This window comes from Saccostrea echinata, unplaced genomic scaffold (assembly GCF_033153115.1).
Source record: "Saccostrea echinata isolate AGI-Se365-2 ecotype Australia unplaced genomic scaffold, CSIRO_AGI_Sech_v1 ptg000003l, whole genome shotgun sequence".
Taxonomy (NCBI): domain Eukaryota; kingdom Metazoa; phylum Mollusca; class Bivalvia; order Ostreida; family Ostreidae; genus Saccostrea; species Saccostrea echinata.
This window is the reverse complement of record NW_026889752.1, coordinates 7,013,510-7,030,264: the sequence shown is the minus strand read 5'-3', so window position 1 is coordinate 7,030,264 and position 16,755 is coordinate 7,013,510. Positions and strand designations below refer to the sequence as shown.

Genomic DNA, 16,755 nt, shown 5'->3' with positions numbered 1-16,755 from the left:
GTATCTATAAATGTCAATTGGAATATCCCACAATACGGTGTAGCGATACACGCAATGCATTGTGGGAGGACAATGGCGGCGTTTAGCAGGGGTTAAGAGCTGTAACTGTAAGACAGTAAGTATCTTGTTATTATTAGTAGAGCAATTGAATATAACACATATTTATGATAATTAGACGAGAGAACGACGGACTTTCGAACTTGTTTGATCGTAAGCACAGTTTAAGGTTGGTCGCGGGTTTACTGCATAAAAATTCTTACGGGAAAACATGTTCAGAGAAATTTGATATAATGTTCCTTAGAATTTGCGGCATATTATCTGAAATTTTTATTAAATTTGCCTACGTGAAGATAAGTAGCTTATCTTCTTTAGTATTATGAAATTCATAATTCTGCCCACAAAGTCAGAATGAACGGTATATTGATATAAACATTCTTCGTGCATTAGAATTAATATGCAGTAACTAGTGATGGGAATCGGTAAGAATTTCATAATCGATGATCGGGCTACTGTAACTAATTAATTATCAATTATAATCGGACATTTACAAAGTCTGTCAATTTAGTTTATCAAATGGTAAGAATGGATGAATAACTACTTTCTGTGGTGGTCCAGCTGTAGTTGAATAATCTAACTGTGTTTCGGGACAAGCCCTAGTCCTTAGGACAATATTTTAACGATAGAACGTTCGATCTAGTCCAGCTGGTTCTTCATTCATTTTGTAGAATCCAAAGTATGTCCATACCCGGGAATTAGCGTTGTTACCCGGGTATGAATACAATGTCTGTTCGTCTACGCCATTACGATACACAAATAAGTTAATAGAAAAGTCGCGGCTGGAATATTTGGCTTGAAAACTATTACACTTGTAAAATAAAATAAATAACCCGATTAATCGGAATAGAAATTTTGTAATCGAGCGCTTGGATTATGCCAACAATCGACTGATTTTCGATTATAATCGATGATTGGAACACCACTAGCAGTAACACTGCGATAGATAATATAATACAAGTAATGTTAGGATGCTCAAGTTCATTATTAAGAATTCAAGTATATCACGGTAAAGGAAAAAAAAAAGTCCACCATTGAAGGGGGGTGGGGGTTATCGGTAATGTTCTTTTTAAGTCAATCGCAATTCAGTATATAGTCAGAACTCTCAAACATTTGTTCTTTCTTGTTTTTTTTTTCTTTATTAATTTTTCATCATTAAAAAATGTAAAATACTTGCATTCAGCTTAAACACAGATAGCTTAATTTTGTTATAGAAAAAATTGTACTTGAAGTCTTGATACTTGTATTTCGTAATACATGTACAGTATATTAATATCTGTTTAGAGTGCCATAAAGGTCCGATATGCCGGGTGTTTGTATGAATTCATTTTAAGGGGATGAAGGACACATGGTCACATGACTCTGTTTAACTACATCATAGTCTCCGTTTATATAAGTGCAATATGTGTAAAGCATTAATTCTTGTATAATTTTTTGACAATTTTTTAACTTTAATTACCATCTTATATAAAAAAATTAAAAAGTTTTTATGTTCTTGTAAACATTAACAAATTATGAAAAAGATTGATCCACTCCTCTGTTTCCCTAAACTGCGTGTCCAACAAGTCGGTGACGTCATACATGATCTGTTAGTACAGCAAGATCATACTTGGTGAACACAGGGGTGGTATTACATGTATTATGTAAAAACAGTTCATAATCAGTATATGATGAAATATTTTGAGAAATGGGGAACACAAAAATTATTTTTGCATGGCTGATGACGGAAATCATATGTAGGTATTATCTTATTTCGCTTATTTAGCTTACCTGTGACGTCATAGTTGGTTTTTCTCGTAGTCGAGAAATGTAACATGACACATTTTTGTCATGCTTATGTCCTCTTTAACGATGTCCTGTGAAATAATGAGGTCAGCTTCATCATTTGAAATTTTTACAGTTATTCAATAATTTGAAGGATTTGCATTTCAACGTAAATTTAAAAATACTGAATGATAGAATTTTTTGTAAATTACGTTTTTTATTGTTTAAGTTGTCTTAAAAAGTGCGTAATTTTCCCTATCCAGATGCAGTGTGATAGACAAAACTTGCTTTTTTGAATTTTAAATCCTAGTTATACTCTGAAATAATTTAAAAGATACATGTCCACTTTGATATTTTTTACATATGCTTAAAAAATCCCATTAAGGACAGAGTAATTAGCCCGGAAACATGGAGAATTAAAACTCCACTTAGATACAGTAGGGCATAGTAATTGTCAATCAATATCTCCAAAATAAGGTAAGAAACCTAATGATATAACTGCTTTAAGATATGTAGGACATACTTAATTAGAAATATACAAAATATGAAAAAAATTGAATGACAAGTATTTTTTCAGCTCAAGGTCCTTCTCCTCCTTATTATAACATGTTTAACATGCATTTCACTGATAAATCAATTCCTTGCTAGCCTGCTTATAAATAGAGAACAACTTTATTAGATTCAAATACAAAATATTTTTTTAAAAAAGAGGAAAATGCATTTAATTAAATTTCATCCATTTTTAGTGTTTAGGGTTGATGTTATCCTTAAAATAACAAATGTGTTGTTTTTTTTTTTGGCTGTGATGAGCAAACATGGTGCATTACACACCTTCCCTTCATTGCAAATTTATGTGCATACATACAGCCTTTCAATTTTTCAATGTAGCAATTTACTGAAACCGTTACTTTCATTTTGCATGCCATATTTTTAACACTGAATCAATTTGATTGACCTTTAGTAGTTTAGTATCATTTTCAATATAAAATGAATTCCATGCATTTGGAATCACATTTATTATGTTTTATAAGTTTGTTCTTATACATTACACATATAATCAGAGCAGAATTAACTTATAATCCTCTGGGTTCATACATACAGTGTGCGAAACTAATCTGGAGAATGAAATAGCCCATTTGACTATCTCATTTGAAATTGGGATAGACCGTAGACAAATAGGAATGTCCAAAGAAAGTAAATTAGGAAAAAATGTGCTCTTGTTATTGTTAATTTTTTAAAAATTTATTCATTTATATTCTTATTGAAGTATCTGCTATATATTTTCATGATTATCTAGTGAAAATTAAATATAATCATGCAGTGTTCATGCATTTCACACCCCAAAAAACTGTGCAATTATTCAGACTCGTCGTATATGAACTTCACTCTGCAGACCAGCTAATATTTGTGAAAGACACAAACTCTAATTTCATCTTTATAGCTTTCCCTTTTCTCGGATTCATTATTTTATTTTCATTTTTTTGGTTGTCTTTTTGTTGATTCAATTTGTGTTTTAATGCAGTGCTTCCTGCAGTCAGGATTTGTAGCATGCCTGATATACATAAACAGCAAGCATTGGGTAAAAATTGTACACCACTAATTCATTGAAAGATGCACAATGTTATAAATTAATACGTAAAGAGATTTAACAACAGTTCTTTTACCATGTAAAATATAAAAGTATTAAATTATTTTTTCACAATTATTTTGTTTATAATTATGTGTTAAAAATACGAAATGGTCATTCTTGTTCAGTCTCATTTTACCCATGGCCAAAATTGGGATAGAGAATTCGGTCTGTTTCAATTCGGATCGGGGTAGACCAATTCAATTTGAGATAGATTCGGACCATCGGACAGGCGTTAATACTTTCGCACACTGTACATACGCCTCGTATGGACTAGATTCTATTGCTAATTAAAGTAATTTTCAGAGAAATAAGCAGGAAGCAATGCAACATCGCCTTTGTGATGTAACTCACGTCATAATCAAATGTGCACAAAACAACCACTCGAATTGTCTAAATTGTGTACCGAAATTGATGACAAAAGCAAACCCGCGACCTACCATACAAATGACGGATGCTTCAGCCTGAAGCAGCTGTGAAGCATAATTACCAGCTTGTCAACCTCAAAAAAGCACATGCACCGATTCTGAATGCAGATGGCATACTTGGGGTGTTAGTTTTATGTTTATAGTTTCCATACATGTTTAGGCCAAACAAAAAAATATGTTTGTTTACTGTTACATGCCGAAATAAAATAGGGCCGATAGGTAGGATTTTTTTTATTTTATTGAATTTTTTTATACACAAATTCAAATGAATTGGTTGAAAAACAAGACAGTTTTACCATTGTGTGGTGCTTTACTTTTGTTTGGGCTTGCCATATGGCAATATCTTTCTTGCCAACTGCCTTACAGCTACCACACAATGAAAAAAACTGTCTTGTATTTCTTCTTTAATTCCATGTTGCACTAACTATTTCTTGTACTTTCGATTTCAAACGCTTGACTGATTAAGATGCATGTAAAAGTTAAACCGACGAATGAGTGACTTCTGGATTTTTACGACGAAAAAAAATTTGGGTTGCCTATTAGATATAGGGTCAGTCGGGTAACTGCAAACAAACATTTTTTTATTATGCCTTACCTCTGATGAAAGAAAGGAGGGAGAACATAATATAGGGCCTACTACAGAAGCATTAGGAAAAACCTCAGTTATAAAACATTTTTTTGCATTTGTTTGAGATTGGCATGATTCAATTCCCACTACGGTTATTTCTAGATATTTGTGGCTTTTCCACATTGCATCTTTTGCCATTTGCTCAATTGCTAAGAGAAGTGTTGCACAACTTTTCATACGAACAGGGTTTTCTAAACATTTTGATCGTGATCATAAAATTTTTTATGACCAGGACCTGGGAAGGGGCCATATCATGTGCTATATGTGCATACTGCCGAAAAATGGCCCAATGCATTGATGCACTGATGCCATGCAGCACAACACACATTGTTTTCTACTTTGTGAAGTTCATATCAGTCTGCTCTATCGGTACAGTATTCATCGTCGAAGGTAGATGGAATCTGTAATGTATCATATTAAAAAATTGGAACCGACATTCAACATATTTTACATCCATTGGCAAAGAAATGTTAAGTCATTTTGGATTGCTTACCACAGATTTACGAAAAAAAATTTACCTTACAATGAAAAACCACATCATCGAAGTTTTTTATCTTTGCCTGTCCCTTGATCTCTAAATCGACAATTTAAAAAAAGTGTGTGTTTGGTTTAAATGTAATTTTCCTAAATACTTGCTGTGGTAGATGACAAATGATTTATGAATTTCTTAGAAACAGAAAAATCACTTTTGCTAGTCAATGTCGAATGATTTGTCAATTCCTATGGCATTCTTTAGCAACTTAAATTTAGGTGTCAAAGATACATGTATATGCATTATTATTAGCACAAAACTATGACATATTTTAGAATGACCTGAATATATTTCCTCTAGACCCCTTAAATTTCAAAATGACCCTGGTTAGTGGCTATAAATAACAGGGCCATTTGCCCGCATCTGTTGTTTTACCTTCCCAGGCACTGTATAACAACTTTTTTTACACTTATAAATAATTGAAATTAAATACAGGTACATTGATATTTTCGGAATTTCCCATATTTAACATGACAAGGATCACGTCAACAAATTGCTGTAAAGATCGCTGTATTTAACATGTTTAAAGAGGTCTATATGCTGTTTGTTTGATAATTAAATGCATTAAAGTTGACAGTTTGTCAGTTATAATGCTATATTTTCTCACAATAAGCTAGCTTACAATTAAAAAATTTATCATCTTTTAGAAATATATGTATAAAAGTTCCCACAGGTAACAAGGACTTCCTGTGTATACTGTGTGTGTATAGGTATTAACACCATACACGTTCAGCCTCTGGGAAAATCTTAGTCCCTCCCCTCACCAGAGAAAACTGTTCGGTTAAAAATATCAGCCTTTAAAACTGGTCGCTGAAGAGGCTACTAGTTCTAAAATGGTATTGGCCCATACTGATTTTTAACAGCTGGTATTACAGGCACTTGTTTTGGTAATAAATTTTTCAACCCATAGTATGATGATAACACAAGGTATCCAACTCCATATTACATTGAGTACCCCCCCCCCCTTCCCCAAAATTGAACTTATTTACACTTTCAGAGGAAATGCACTGGCAAACTGTTTATTACCATTGTCCTCTACGATAATTTATCTACACAACTATCTATGACATGTTTGTCTTATTTATTAATTTTCTTTTATTTCCGTAAACAGTGTCAAAACTCTGCTCGCCGAGTGCAAAAGTCGACTTTCTTGTCTAGTCTAACTTTCAAGATAAATTTGTTGTAAAGTAAATAAAACTAATCTTTTAGTATATAATATAATTAAAACTAATTTGATATTGTATATTTAACAAGTAATCAAAACTAATTATATAAAAATATATATATATATATATATATATATATTGTATACGCAGCTAGGTTTAGGACTCCCATACTTACATCAGCCTATATGCAGAGCTTCTGGAAATCGATTATGACGTCACAATGAAACTGAACAAATAAATCCTAAATACTAATGTTTTCTTTTTCATACACACTCAAATACAGTCTTTTCTCATAACATGATAAATATTGTAAACATAAATTGATGTGTAACTTATCATGTCATAATAACACTATTTGAATGTAGAATTTAAGCCATCTTGACCTTCCTGCACTGACTAAGATGACGTCACACCCTAGTTTGACAGACAGTTTCTCTGTACTTGAGGCGTAGATCAAGCTATTATTGTAGCTTGTAAATATCAAGTTAAAATAAGTGTGATCTGACCAAAACTAAGGCCAAAGTTTTTATTTTTTTTGGTTTACGATTTTCTGTCTCAAAAAAATGCATTGGGTGGTCGAAAAATAAAAATAAAAATAATTTAGGATTCAACAATTTCATTTTAAAATACCAGCAATGTTTATTTTAATAAAAATAATACACGTCAATACACGTAGTACTTTTAAGTTTTATTGTCTAGATCACATAACTCTTTTTATTTAATTTTAATTCATTTCTAACTTTAGACTGAATGTCATTTTCATTTAGTTCTGATTTTTGTATGTCAATCAGTGCTTGGTTCATGATGTTCAACTTCTTTAATGCTCTTCAGTGATATGTGATGTGTTATAAACCTCAGTATCCCCACAAACTAAAAATATGGATCCAAATTTAACTAAAGTTTAATTTAGATTGAAGAAAAATACAATTTAATTGTTTAACGATATTAAAAGTAATTGACGTTCAAAATAAAGGTTATAATAATTTGATCATGCATGGATTTATCTCCCTATTTTGGGAAATGCCATTTTTGGGGAATGGGTAAACAAATTATTGTCTATTTGATGAAATTGGAAAAAAAATTTAAAATGTTGCTAAATCATGTATTCAGGGGTAATTCATTTAACATTTCAGCATGAACTCTAATTTGGGCAACCAAACGACAATTAAATATGATCCATCTTAATTCATCATACAAGATCAATTAAGAATAATAGACTAATAAAAGTAAAATGGACTTCAATGAGTATAAAGTATTTATAAAACTTATGGTTGTACATGTACATGTGTGTATGAGATTTCAATTTAGGTCATTATAGTGAATCTGTTTCTGGAGATTATAAACCTCCTGCAAAAATTATACTAAGTACACATTTTCTAAAAGTCCTCTTTTAATATGTATTAATGCATTGAAAATATATTTTTCTATCTGAAATAATGCCTAAATCCTTACCATTCACTCGCAGATCAATTGAGTAGGTGGAAATAACTTAATAAATGTATATAATTACACAATATCATCATTTTTAGAAAAACGGAGGAAATTCGGATTAAAAGTTGGCGATGTTTTTACAGTGTTTTTAAACATGTGTTATGACTGTAGCTTTAATAAATGAGTTAAATAGATGAAAAATACAGACAATCTGACAATTTTACTTTGTGTTTTTCCAAAATAATTAAAAATAAAAGCATTGTTCAGTGTTCACCAACTGGGAAAAATACTGCCAAATTGGGAAAAACTGAACTCATTTTCAATTGGGAATGGGGCCGAATTTCGGCCCCTGAGAAGGCACTGATAAATCCCTGTTATCTATAGGTGTATGTCTGTTAGGTCGATCAGGGTTGGGCATACACTCCTCAATATTACAGTATGAATTTAGCCAATTGAGACATTGCAATTGGGGAAAGGGATCATGCATCCAAGATTTTACTTTTCCATGCAGAAAAAGTTCTTTAAGTGTGTGTCATTGCTTTCAGTGAGGAATTACCTTGTTACATGACAGAACCGCCATTTTTGGTTTGCACATGTGTTTATTTACGGTCACCTAAATGTTTGTAAAGTTCTATATAATTTATAAACGCTTATTTAACTAAGATGCATTCTAAAATTTAAAACCCACCAGCTCAGCTGAGAAAAATCCGGAAAAATATGTCGGAAAAAGACATTATTTTTATTTTCATGATTGGTGAAAATTAGGGTCGGCGGAATCGTAAACCAAGTGAAAAAAAAAATTTGGTCTAAGTCATATTTTTGAATGTTTTAATCAATATTTTATAGTCTAATTAGGCCTAAAAAAAATTGTTTGCTTCCTTTAACATTCCCAAAAAATCAAGGGTCGGTAGGTCGGGATTTTTTTTTTTTTTTTTTTTTTTTTTTTTTTTTTTTTTGCTTATGGATAATAGGGTCAAACATCCCCAGACTGAATTAACCAGGTGTTATATTTAAAGTGGACACCCAAAATGGCTGCTTAGCGGCAGAGAACGAAATTCTAAAAGTTGTGGGTGGAAATTGTTGTTACAATAATGATTACTCTTTATATTCAAGGTAAATGTTGACTAGGATGACATATTTTATATCTCAAATAAAGCTACAATTAATATTTTTTGAATAAATGGAATCAGCTGATCGATCGAACCAAAGAGCAAATGCAGATTTGGCAGAAGAAAAAAAAATCCGCCGGGGGATAATTTGAATGGGTCGGTCGGGTTACAGGAAACAAACTTATTTTTTTTTTAGGCCTTAAATTGAAAATGTGTAGACCTCATATAAAGCCACAGTAAGGCACATTTATACATTAACAATCTAGAATAACAGGCACAGCCCCTCGAAAATCTCAAAAGTTCAACGATATCTGCTTCACTATAATTTATGAATTTTTATACGCCCGTCTTTAGACGGAACGTATTATGTTATGGCGTTCATGTCCGTCTGTCTGTCTGTCTGTTAGCTTTTCTTGTGTCCGGCTCATAACTTTAATACTATTAGGCCTAGGATTATCAAACCTTGTCAGCTGATACTTCTTTGGTAGAAAGTGTGTCATGCACTAAAAGTAGGTCGTTCTGACCTTTAATTAAGATCTATGCTATGGCCAAATATGGAAAAATCCTGTCCGGCTCATAACTAGAAAACTATTAGACTTATAATCATCAAACTTGGCCAGTTTATGCATCTTAGGTAGAAGGTGTGTCGCGACCTATTTCAAGGTCACTGTGACCTTTAATTTAAGTGAAATTTTTAAAAAAAAAAAACTTTCTTTTTACTATTAAATTACACAATTCCAAAAAATGTAGAAGTGTTGCAGTATCCTTATTAAAAAGATGTTAAAATCAAGAAATACTTATTTTTTTCATTATATACTTTACAGCAATCTATAACAAATACATGTATAATGTTACAAGAGAAATTCCACCTCTCCCATGGGTGTAATTATCAAGCACTGGTCAAGGAGAATTTTGATAACAGAAAATTGCATGTCAAATTAGCGAGAAATTAGTTTAGTGTGAGGAGCTAACTGGTAGAGCATCTCTGATCAAGCAGGTGTTATCTATATCTCTTGGGAATTGGGCAGAGGAATCAGCCATGTTGGATTAAATAGTTTTTTGTGGGCTAGCCTAACATTTAAAATGAATTTGGTGAAAAGTAATTAAAAATAATTTGATACAATAATTGTATAATAAACTAATTTAATATTGTATAATAAACTAATAGATAGTCCCTACAAATCTAAGAGTCAAGCAGAAACCTTATTAAAAATGTTGCATCAAGATTACAATTTTTTTTTCTTTTTATAAATCTTTGTAACAAATTGAAAAAAAAAAATCTTTGTTTTCAAATTTAATTTCAGAATGACATAAATATTCATTTTAATTGCACTACAAAGCAGATAGCACAGATCCATTCATCCCTTGGGAGTAATGAGTGGGCATGCATCCAGTTAAAGATTAATTAATGAGTTCAGTGTAGGAAGGCTAGCTGTCCTCAATCATTTCTGTTAGAGCATCTCTGATCAAGCAGTTCTTATCTGTATCCTTTGGGAATTAGACAGAAGAACTGCTGGTCAGTTTATAGCATATGTCATTTGATGGCCAGTCTTTTATTCTAAAATTAAATTGGTATAGATTAAGTTGTTAAGACTAAATTGATTTTGTTTAATATGATATTTTTATTTAATTTTTGGAAAATATCAACTAGTAAATTTCAGAGCATCATGTCTCACAAATATGAAAGATGTGTGTGTGTGTGTGGGGGGGGGGGGGGGGGGGTGCAGATGGGCATTTGTCAAGCTCTAACACTACCAGTTGAGGATCTATAATGTAATATTTGTTATAATGCCTACACCACAGGAAATGTATAAATGTATAAACAAAAATTGTAAGAAATGGAAAAATCTTGGAAATCCTTGTATCAAGGTTGACTTTATTTTCTTGCACTCTAAACTGTTCGTGATAATTGAACAATATTTGACGGGCGTATCATGCTGGGGCACTTTATTATACAAAGGTAGTAACATCCCTACTACTTTGAAAAGTGCCAGGAGCTGGTTGTGCGCTGTTGCTTTTTTCCGTATTTTACCATTATTTCAATGCATATTATGTCAATGTAGGAAGTTTATCAAAAATTTTACATAATTCTCAGGCATGGGGAAGTTGCTCCCAGCACTTTTCAGGTTAAGGAATTTGTCTTAAAGAAAACAAAATTAATTTCATAGTGAAAAGATATCCGTATATCGTTGTACTTTATGATCTTTGTAGCCATACATATTTTTTGTAATTTTAAACATGTCACTTGACAAACAGCTGATGTAAGTAAAGTTGCTTTGGCCGAACTCGGCAAAGACCTCATATATATGAGGGTTGTCCCAGAAAACACAAACTTTTTGTATATTTCAGAAACTATTTGACCAGAACTAATAATTTTTTGCAAGTTGTTGGAAAATGATATTTTCAGTATTATGACAAAATATTTTAGGCTTGTGATGTCATTAATATGTAAAAACGGCATTTAAAGGGTGTTAAATATCGGTGGTCTGCACACTGCAGTTTAATGACTTTTAAAAGTAGCATTGTCAATGAATTTTTCTTTATTACCAGGCTATACGGAAATATAATGTCACAAACTTTACCTCCATAAATACTCTTTGATCTAGCTGATATACTTGTGTATGAAAATTCATTAATTTGATATCATTAATGACAAATATATGACGTTATATGCCAGAACACTTTTAATTAGATATTGTTAAAAATGGTGACGTTTAGTGATAATTTGGAGCACAAATTATTAAGCAGCACTGTCTTTAAAACGGGATAGGACTCTTGCCCATACGATGAAAGAGATATTAGTGCTGGAAGAGACATTTTGTAGACCAAAAGAAATGAAGACAAATTGAAAGTCCTGAGCTTTACGTCATAAGCCTAAGCCAAGGCCATCGTTAAACAATGTGAACTGTTAGGTTTATTATCGGAATTGAGAAATTGTCTATTGAAAGAATTAATTCCACAATCTTTTAGCAACACACGCCGTATTTGAGATGCATTACTTGGTAAATAAAATAAAATTAAATACTGTGCCGAATTTATGCTTAAATAAACTAATTTTATCAGAAGCACATTTCCAGAAAAAATTCACAAAAATGTTGATCATGATCTATGCCTATTTTTAACTTTACAGTATTAGTGAAACAAAAGATATTGAAAATGTTCACGTATTTCTGGGACAACCCTCCTACATATGCAAATAGTAGAATTCCCATTAATCAAAACTCATGCTGTAAAAAAAAAATCAACACTATATTTATTTTCTCAGAATATTTTTAGGCGTATTATTTCCTGTGGGCATCCTTAACCTTGCTGCATTATATTTTTTATTTGGATTTTTATATCTTTACAACAAATTGCAGAGTGTCATGTCTCACTAGGATGACAATTTTTTAGAGTAAAGAATAACATAATTTTCTTGCACTCTAAAATGTGTACGATAATTGAACAATATCATACAGTGGCAGGGATTTTTATTACTCTTGCAAATTGTATGAAACAAAAATTATTTTTTGGAAAAATACATTGTGATTCATATATTGTGACTACTATATTGTGATTGTTGCATAAAACCTGTATTGTTCCTGCAGTCCTAATATTTCATCATATATGTTATTATGTTTATATGTAACTTTAAACTTTTTATTTATGGTTTTCATTATCATTTTACAAGCATTGATGCATCTGACAGCTTCCAAAGGCTTGGAAAGTAGGTTAATGATGCAGCTATAGACAACCCCATCTTATGCATGTTATGAGAAGTTAAAAGTGTTTAACAACTACTCAAGGCTTTTTCTTTGCAAGAAGGGATATTGATAGAGGGAAGGAGATCAGATATGACTATGGTGATCCCATGCCCAATGGACAATCTTCCTTGGAGTTTATCACTCATCAGGTAAATATTTAGAATAATGGATTTTCAAATTTGATACGCTGCATCCTCTTTGTAGTGCTTTTTTTTTCAATGTCCTTGAGAGGTCAAGAGATGAAAAATGTTTTACCCAACAGTGTTCCAAGTCACACTTACTTTCAGGTCACTAAATGAGGACCTTAAAAAAAATTTTGGCCACCATTTCAGAATATTTCACTTGCCATAATGAAAATATTTTGTGAATAACACTAGTAAAACAAGGAACTAACACCCTGTATGTTTTATGTCTTTACTAAATCAAAGATGTAAGGTATTACTGTGACTATAAACAATTTGCTAGGTTTAAGGAAATATTTTTATTAATACAACCACCCTTATGGTTGTACAGTACACAGAGGAACACAAGAAGACTGATCCTAGAATTAAAATTTATTCAAAAGAAAATACCAAGTTTGACACTTATTGAGACAGGACTTTGCCAGCTGTTTGTCATGTTTACTTATTATTACATAGTACGTACCTAACCCATTAAACAGTCATTATTAATGCTGCCAAAACACTTAATAGTTGTAATATGCAAGCAATTGACCAAATGTTTCAATAACAAGGTCAGGTTCTAAAAAGTTTATGACGTTTGGATGCCATTCTGTCAGGGACGTATAGTATAGGTCCGTGGTTCCATCAAACTGTATAAGTAGTCACTATTAAAGCATGCTGTCATAACATTACAACTTGATGATTAATGATTTTTTTGGCGGACAAACAGACAGATGGATGCACAGGGCAAAAACTATATACCCCCGAATCTACGATTACAAGGGCACTAAAATTGGTGTTCAGCAGATGCAAGTTTCTGAAGTTTACATCACGTACATTGAAATATATTAATTTGTGAACTTTTTTTCCAAGAATAGGAAAAAAGCAATTGGTGAAAAAGATGAATTAATTAAATTGATGGGGAAAAAACAACATCTTTTTGTGATCCATATTTTAGATAAGACCAAAAAAATAGTCTTGTTTCCTGCTACCAGCCTGAAAAAAAAAAATAGGGTAGGTAGGTAGGAAAATTATTTTATTGTATATTTTCATTTTATTTTTTTTTTCGACAACATTTTTTGGATATGAACTAATAAAAGATAAAATTAAACATGTCACAGGTCAATATTGTCTTTTAAAATCAAATTTCATGTCTTTTGACTAAACTCAAGTGGTATTCTATGAAAGTCCACATTTAAAACAAGAATTTCTTGAAATGCTTGTTTTGTGTTAACACAGAAAACGATTATGGTGACAGAACGATGAAATTCCGGAAATTCGAGATTTTTTTCTTCCAAAATTTAAAAAAAAACAAGACTATTATTTTTTTTTGGCCTAAATAAAGTAAATTATTGAAAATAATACCTCTAAGACAAGGTTAGAGTGATTGTTATTATTGGATTACAAGATCACCTTGATATGAAATATATGGAGATAACGAACAGTATTCAAGCTCAAAAGTCCATTATACAATACAAAATAGGAGCAGAGCAAACACGGACCTCCAAACATCAGAGGTGGGATCAGGTGCCATGGAGGAGTGAGCATCCCCTGCCGACCGGTCACACCCGCCGTGTGCTCCTTGTCATGATTGGGAAATAACGGAAAAATCCGTTGACAATTCAGTGTGTAAATAATGGTCTAACAATTAGTATGAAAAACGTCAGTCAGCATTTGACTCAATGATAAATTGTATTTGCTGACAAGGTCATTGTATCGACCATACATACATGTGATAAGTCAAAGACCACAAAACTGTACAGGAGCCATAAAAAAACTGGAATTTGGGTGAAAAAACTGTACACTGCCTATCAAAAAACAGTACAAAAATGGTATAAAATATCGCTTAAATTCTTCTGAAATTCCATCGTAATCATTTTAATAAACATTGTATATTTTATACCTACGAAGATCTGGGTCAGATTCACGTATATTGAGACTAAAGTCATGTATATCAACTTTAGAAGTTGGCTTAATTTTTTTCAATCAAGTTACGTATACGAAACATTAACAGTAATTAAGTACCCCTTAAAAAATAAAGCTACCTAAAGGGGTATTTGATACGGATTTATAGCAAGATAATTATCCCAATTGGCAGTTCACACCTTCGCACGCGATGGTTTGTGTACACTACACAATTATCAGAAGGTCAAGTGTCAAACACAGGTGACGTTTTCCAGTGTCTCGCAAGAATGAGAGGAAAATGGAGGCATTTAGTGAGAAATTCAAAATACTGTACAAATTTTCATATTCCGTGAATTTTGGTGTCCCGCCAGTACACGATGAATGGGCTCAAAAAACTGTACATTTTGCGTACAGCCTGTACATATCACATGCATGACCATAGAACTTACGAAATGATGACTTTAAATGAGACAGCTGATATTTGATTATATGTACAGGATCACCTCTTTGCCTCATGCTATAATAAATATATTTACCTAGGTTACACATATCCTTAAATTTCTTAGTATTGAACAATTGCAGTAATTTATACGTATGGATGTTTTTTTTAAAAAGAAATAATTTGCATTGATAATCTCGATAAACAGGACATACTAGTAGAAAGTGATATTCATCCTCGACACAAGTATGACACAAAAAAACATTTCCAGTGGGATCTGTTTGCTTTATTATATCCAGTTTCAATAGTTAAAAGGTGTGAAGATAATCTTAACTTTGATATACATTTTTGAAACTTAGTCAGAATTGAATTTCTTAAATAATACGGTAGGTAAAACCCATCAAGTAGATATTTATAGAAAGAACATTTCTGCGAACTTTGAAGTTTAGTATATTTCTTGTTTAGCCTGATCCAAGATCCTTTGATAAATTGTCATAATGGTCCTTTCAATTAGGGTCTACCTAATAGGACTTCTCAGTTGATTGTACAATTTACACCTGGGTGACCATTGCCCTTGCTGTTTAGTGTTATATAAAAAAAACAATTAGTTTATTTGATACTTTTTATTAATTTATTTTATGTTAAAAACATTTATTTAATAGCATGTTAAATTTCTATTCAAAATGCATCGAAATAGCTTACATTAAAGGTATCTGAATGTAGTTGCAGGCATAAATATAATCACAATTAATTTTGTTTTGCACATATATTATAGGAAGCATTTTGGAGGCAAACCCTGTTGCAGCATTTCTACATGTTCCACAGATTGTACAGACTAGTCAGGACCTTGTAAATTCGCATGTTCAACAGCTTAGGCATTTTAGTACAGGTATGTGTAACTCTTCTGAAATATAGGAGGAAATTTCAATACAAGACTTGTAGCATAACTTATATTACATTGTCAGTTCTTCTTTGCATGTTCCTTAGAGTGGATTATTGAGGCAGACCCTGATGGAAAACTTGCACATGTTCCACAAACCAGTGAAGACCATTTTGCAGAATATAAACTTTTTCCGCAGATAAGCCAAGACCCTAATGGTGTTCATGTGTGTGTGGTTAATTATTTGCTCTGAAGCTGATATGTGGACTGAATATAAAACTGTTTTTTTCTACAGTTAAGTCCATCTTAATCTGAAAATACTACCGGTACATTTTGAATTATGCTTTATTATGCAGAAAAAAAAATAATTAGTTTCAAATATGAAAAGTCTGTTGATACACTGCTTTGCAATTCAAAAAGTGATAATGTGATAAGTTTTGATGTGAATATGTGACATGTGCCATTATCAATTTTCATAAATAAAATCAAATACAAAGGCCATTCCAATTTAATGTTTTGCTTGTCGGACCCGCATGCTCTTATTTGAACAAAGCTATACGAATAATATTAATTTAAATCTCCTGCACCTGTGAAATTCTGTGCCAGTTTCTGTTTTATTTCCGCTCTATTTTTGATAATTTAAATCTGTTTACTCTACAAATCAGAAAAAAGTAGAAAAAATATAATTGTCACTCAATTTTTTTCATGTTATGCCTAAAAATTTTGCGTACAAAAAAGTAATAATATTATTATTTAATCTCTTGCCCGCTCTTACTTTTTTCACCAGATGTGCGACAAACAAGAAATTAAATTCGCGTGGTGAAATAATGTTTTATTAAAACTCATTTAAGGAATAATAAGTGGCTTGCGTGATAATTTGCATAAATG

The 16,755-nt window shown here is 31.8% G+C and overlaps 2 long non-coding RNA genes across 2 annotated transcripts; both read left to right on the top strand.

Moving 5' to 3' along the window:
* The first annotated feature begins 102 nt into the window (after positions 1-102).
* Positions 103-15,833, top strand: LOC133178811 (uncharacterized). Its single transcript, XR_009720038.1, has 3 exons — positions 103-115; positions 12,410-12,631; positions 15,763-15,833. It is a non-coding gene; the product is annotated as an uncharacterized LOC133178811 (long non-coding RNA).
* Positions 15,834-15,846: 13 nt separating this feature from the next.
* LOC133178810 (uncharacterized) lies at positions 15,847-16,368 on the top strand. Its single transcript, XR_009720037.1, has 2 exons — positions 15,847-15,876; positions 15,975-16,368. It is a non-coding gene; the product is annotated as an uncharacterized LOC133178810 (long non-coding RNA).
* Positions 16,369-16,755: the final 387 nt, after the last annotated feature.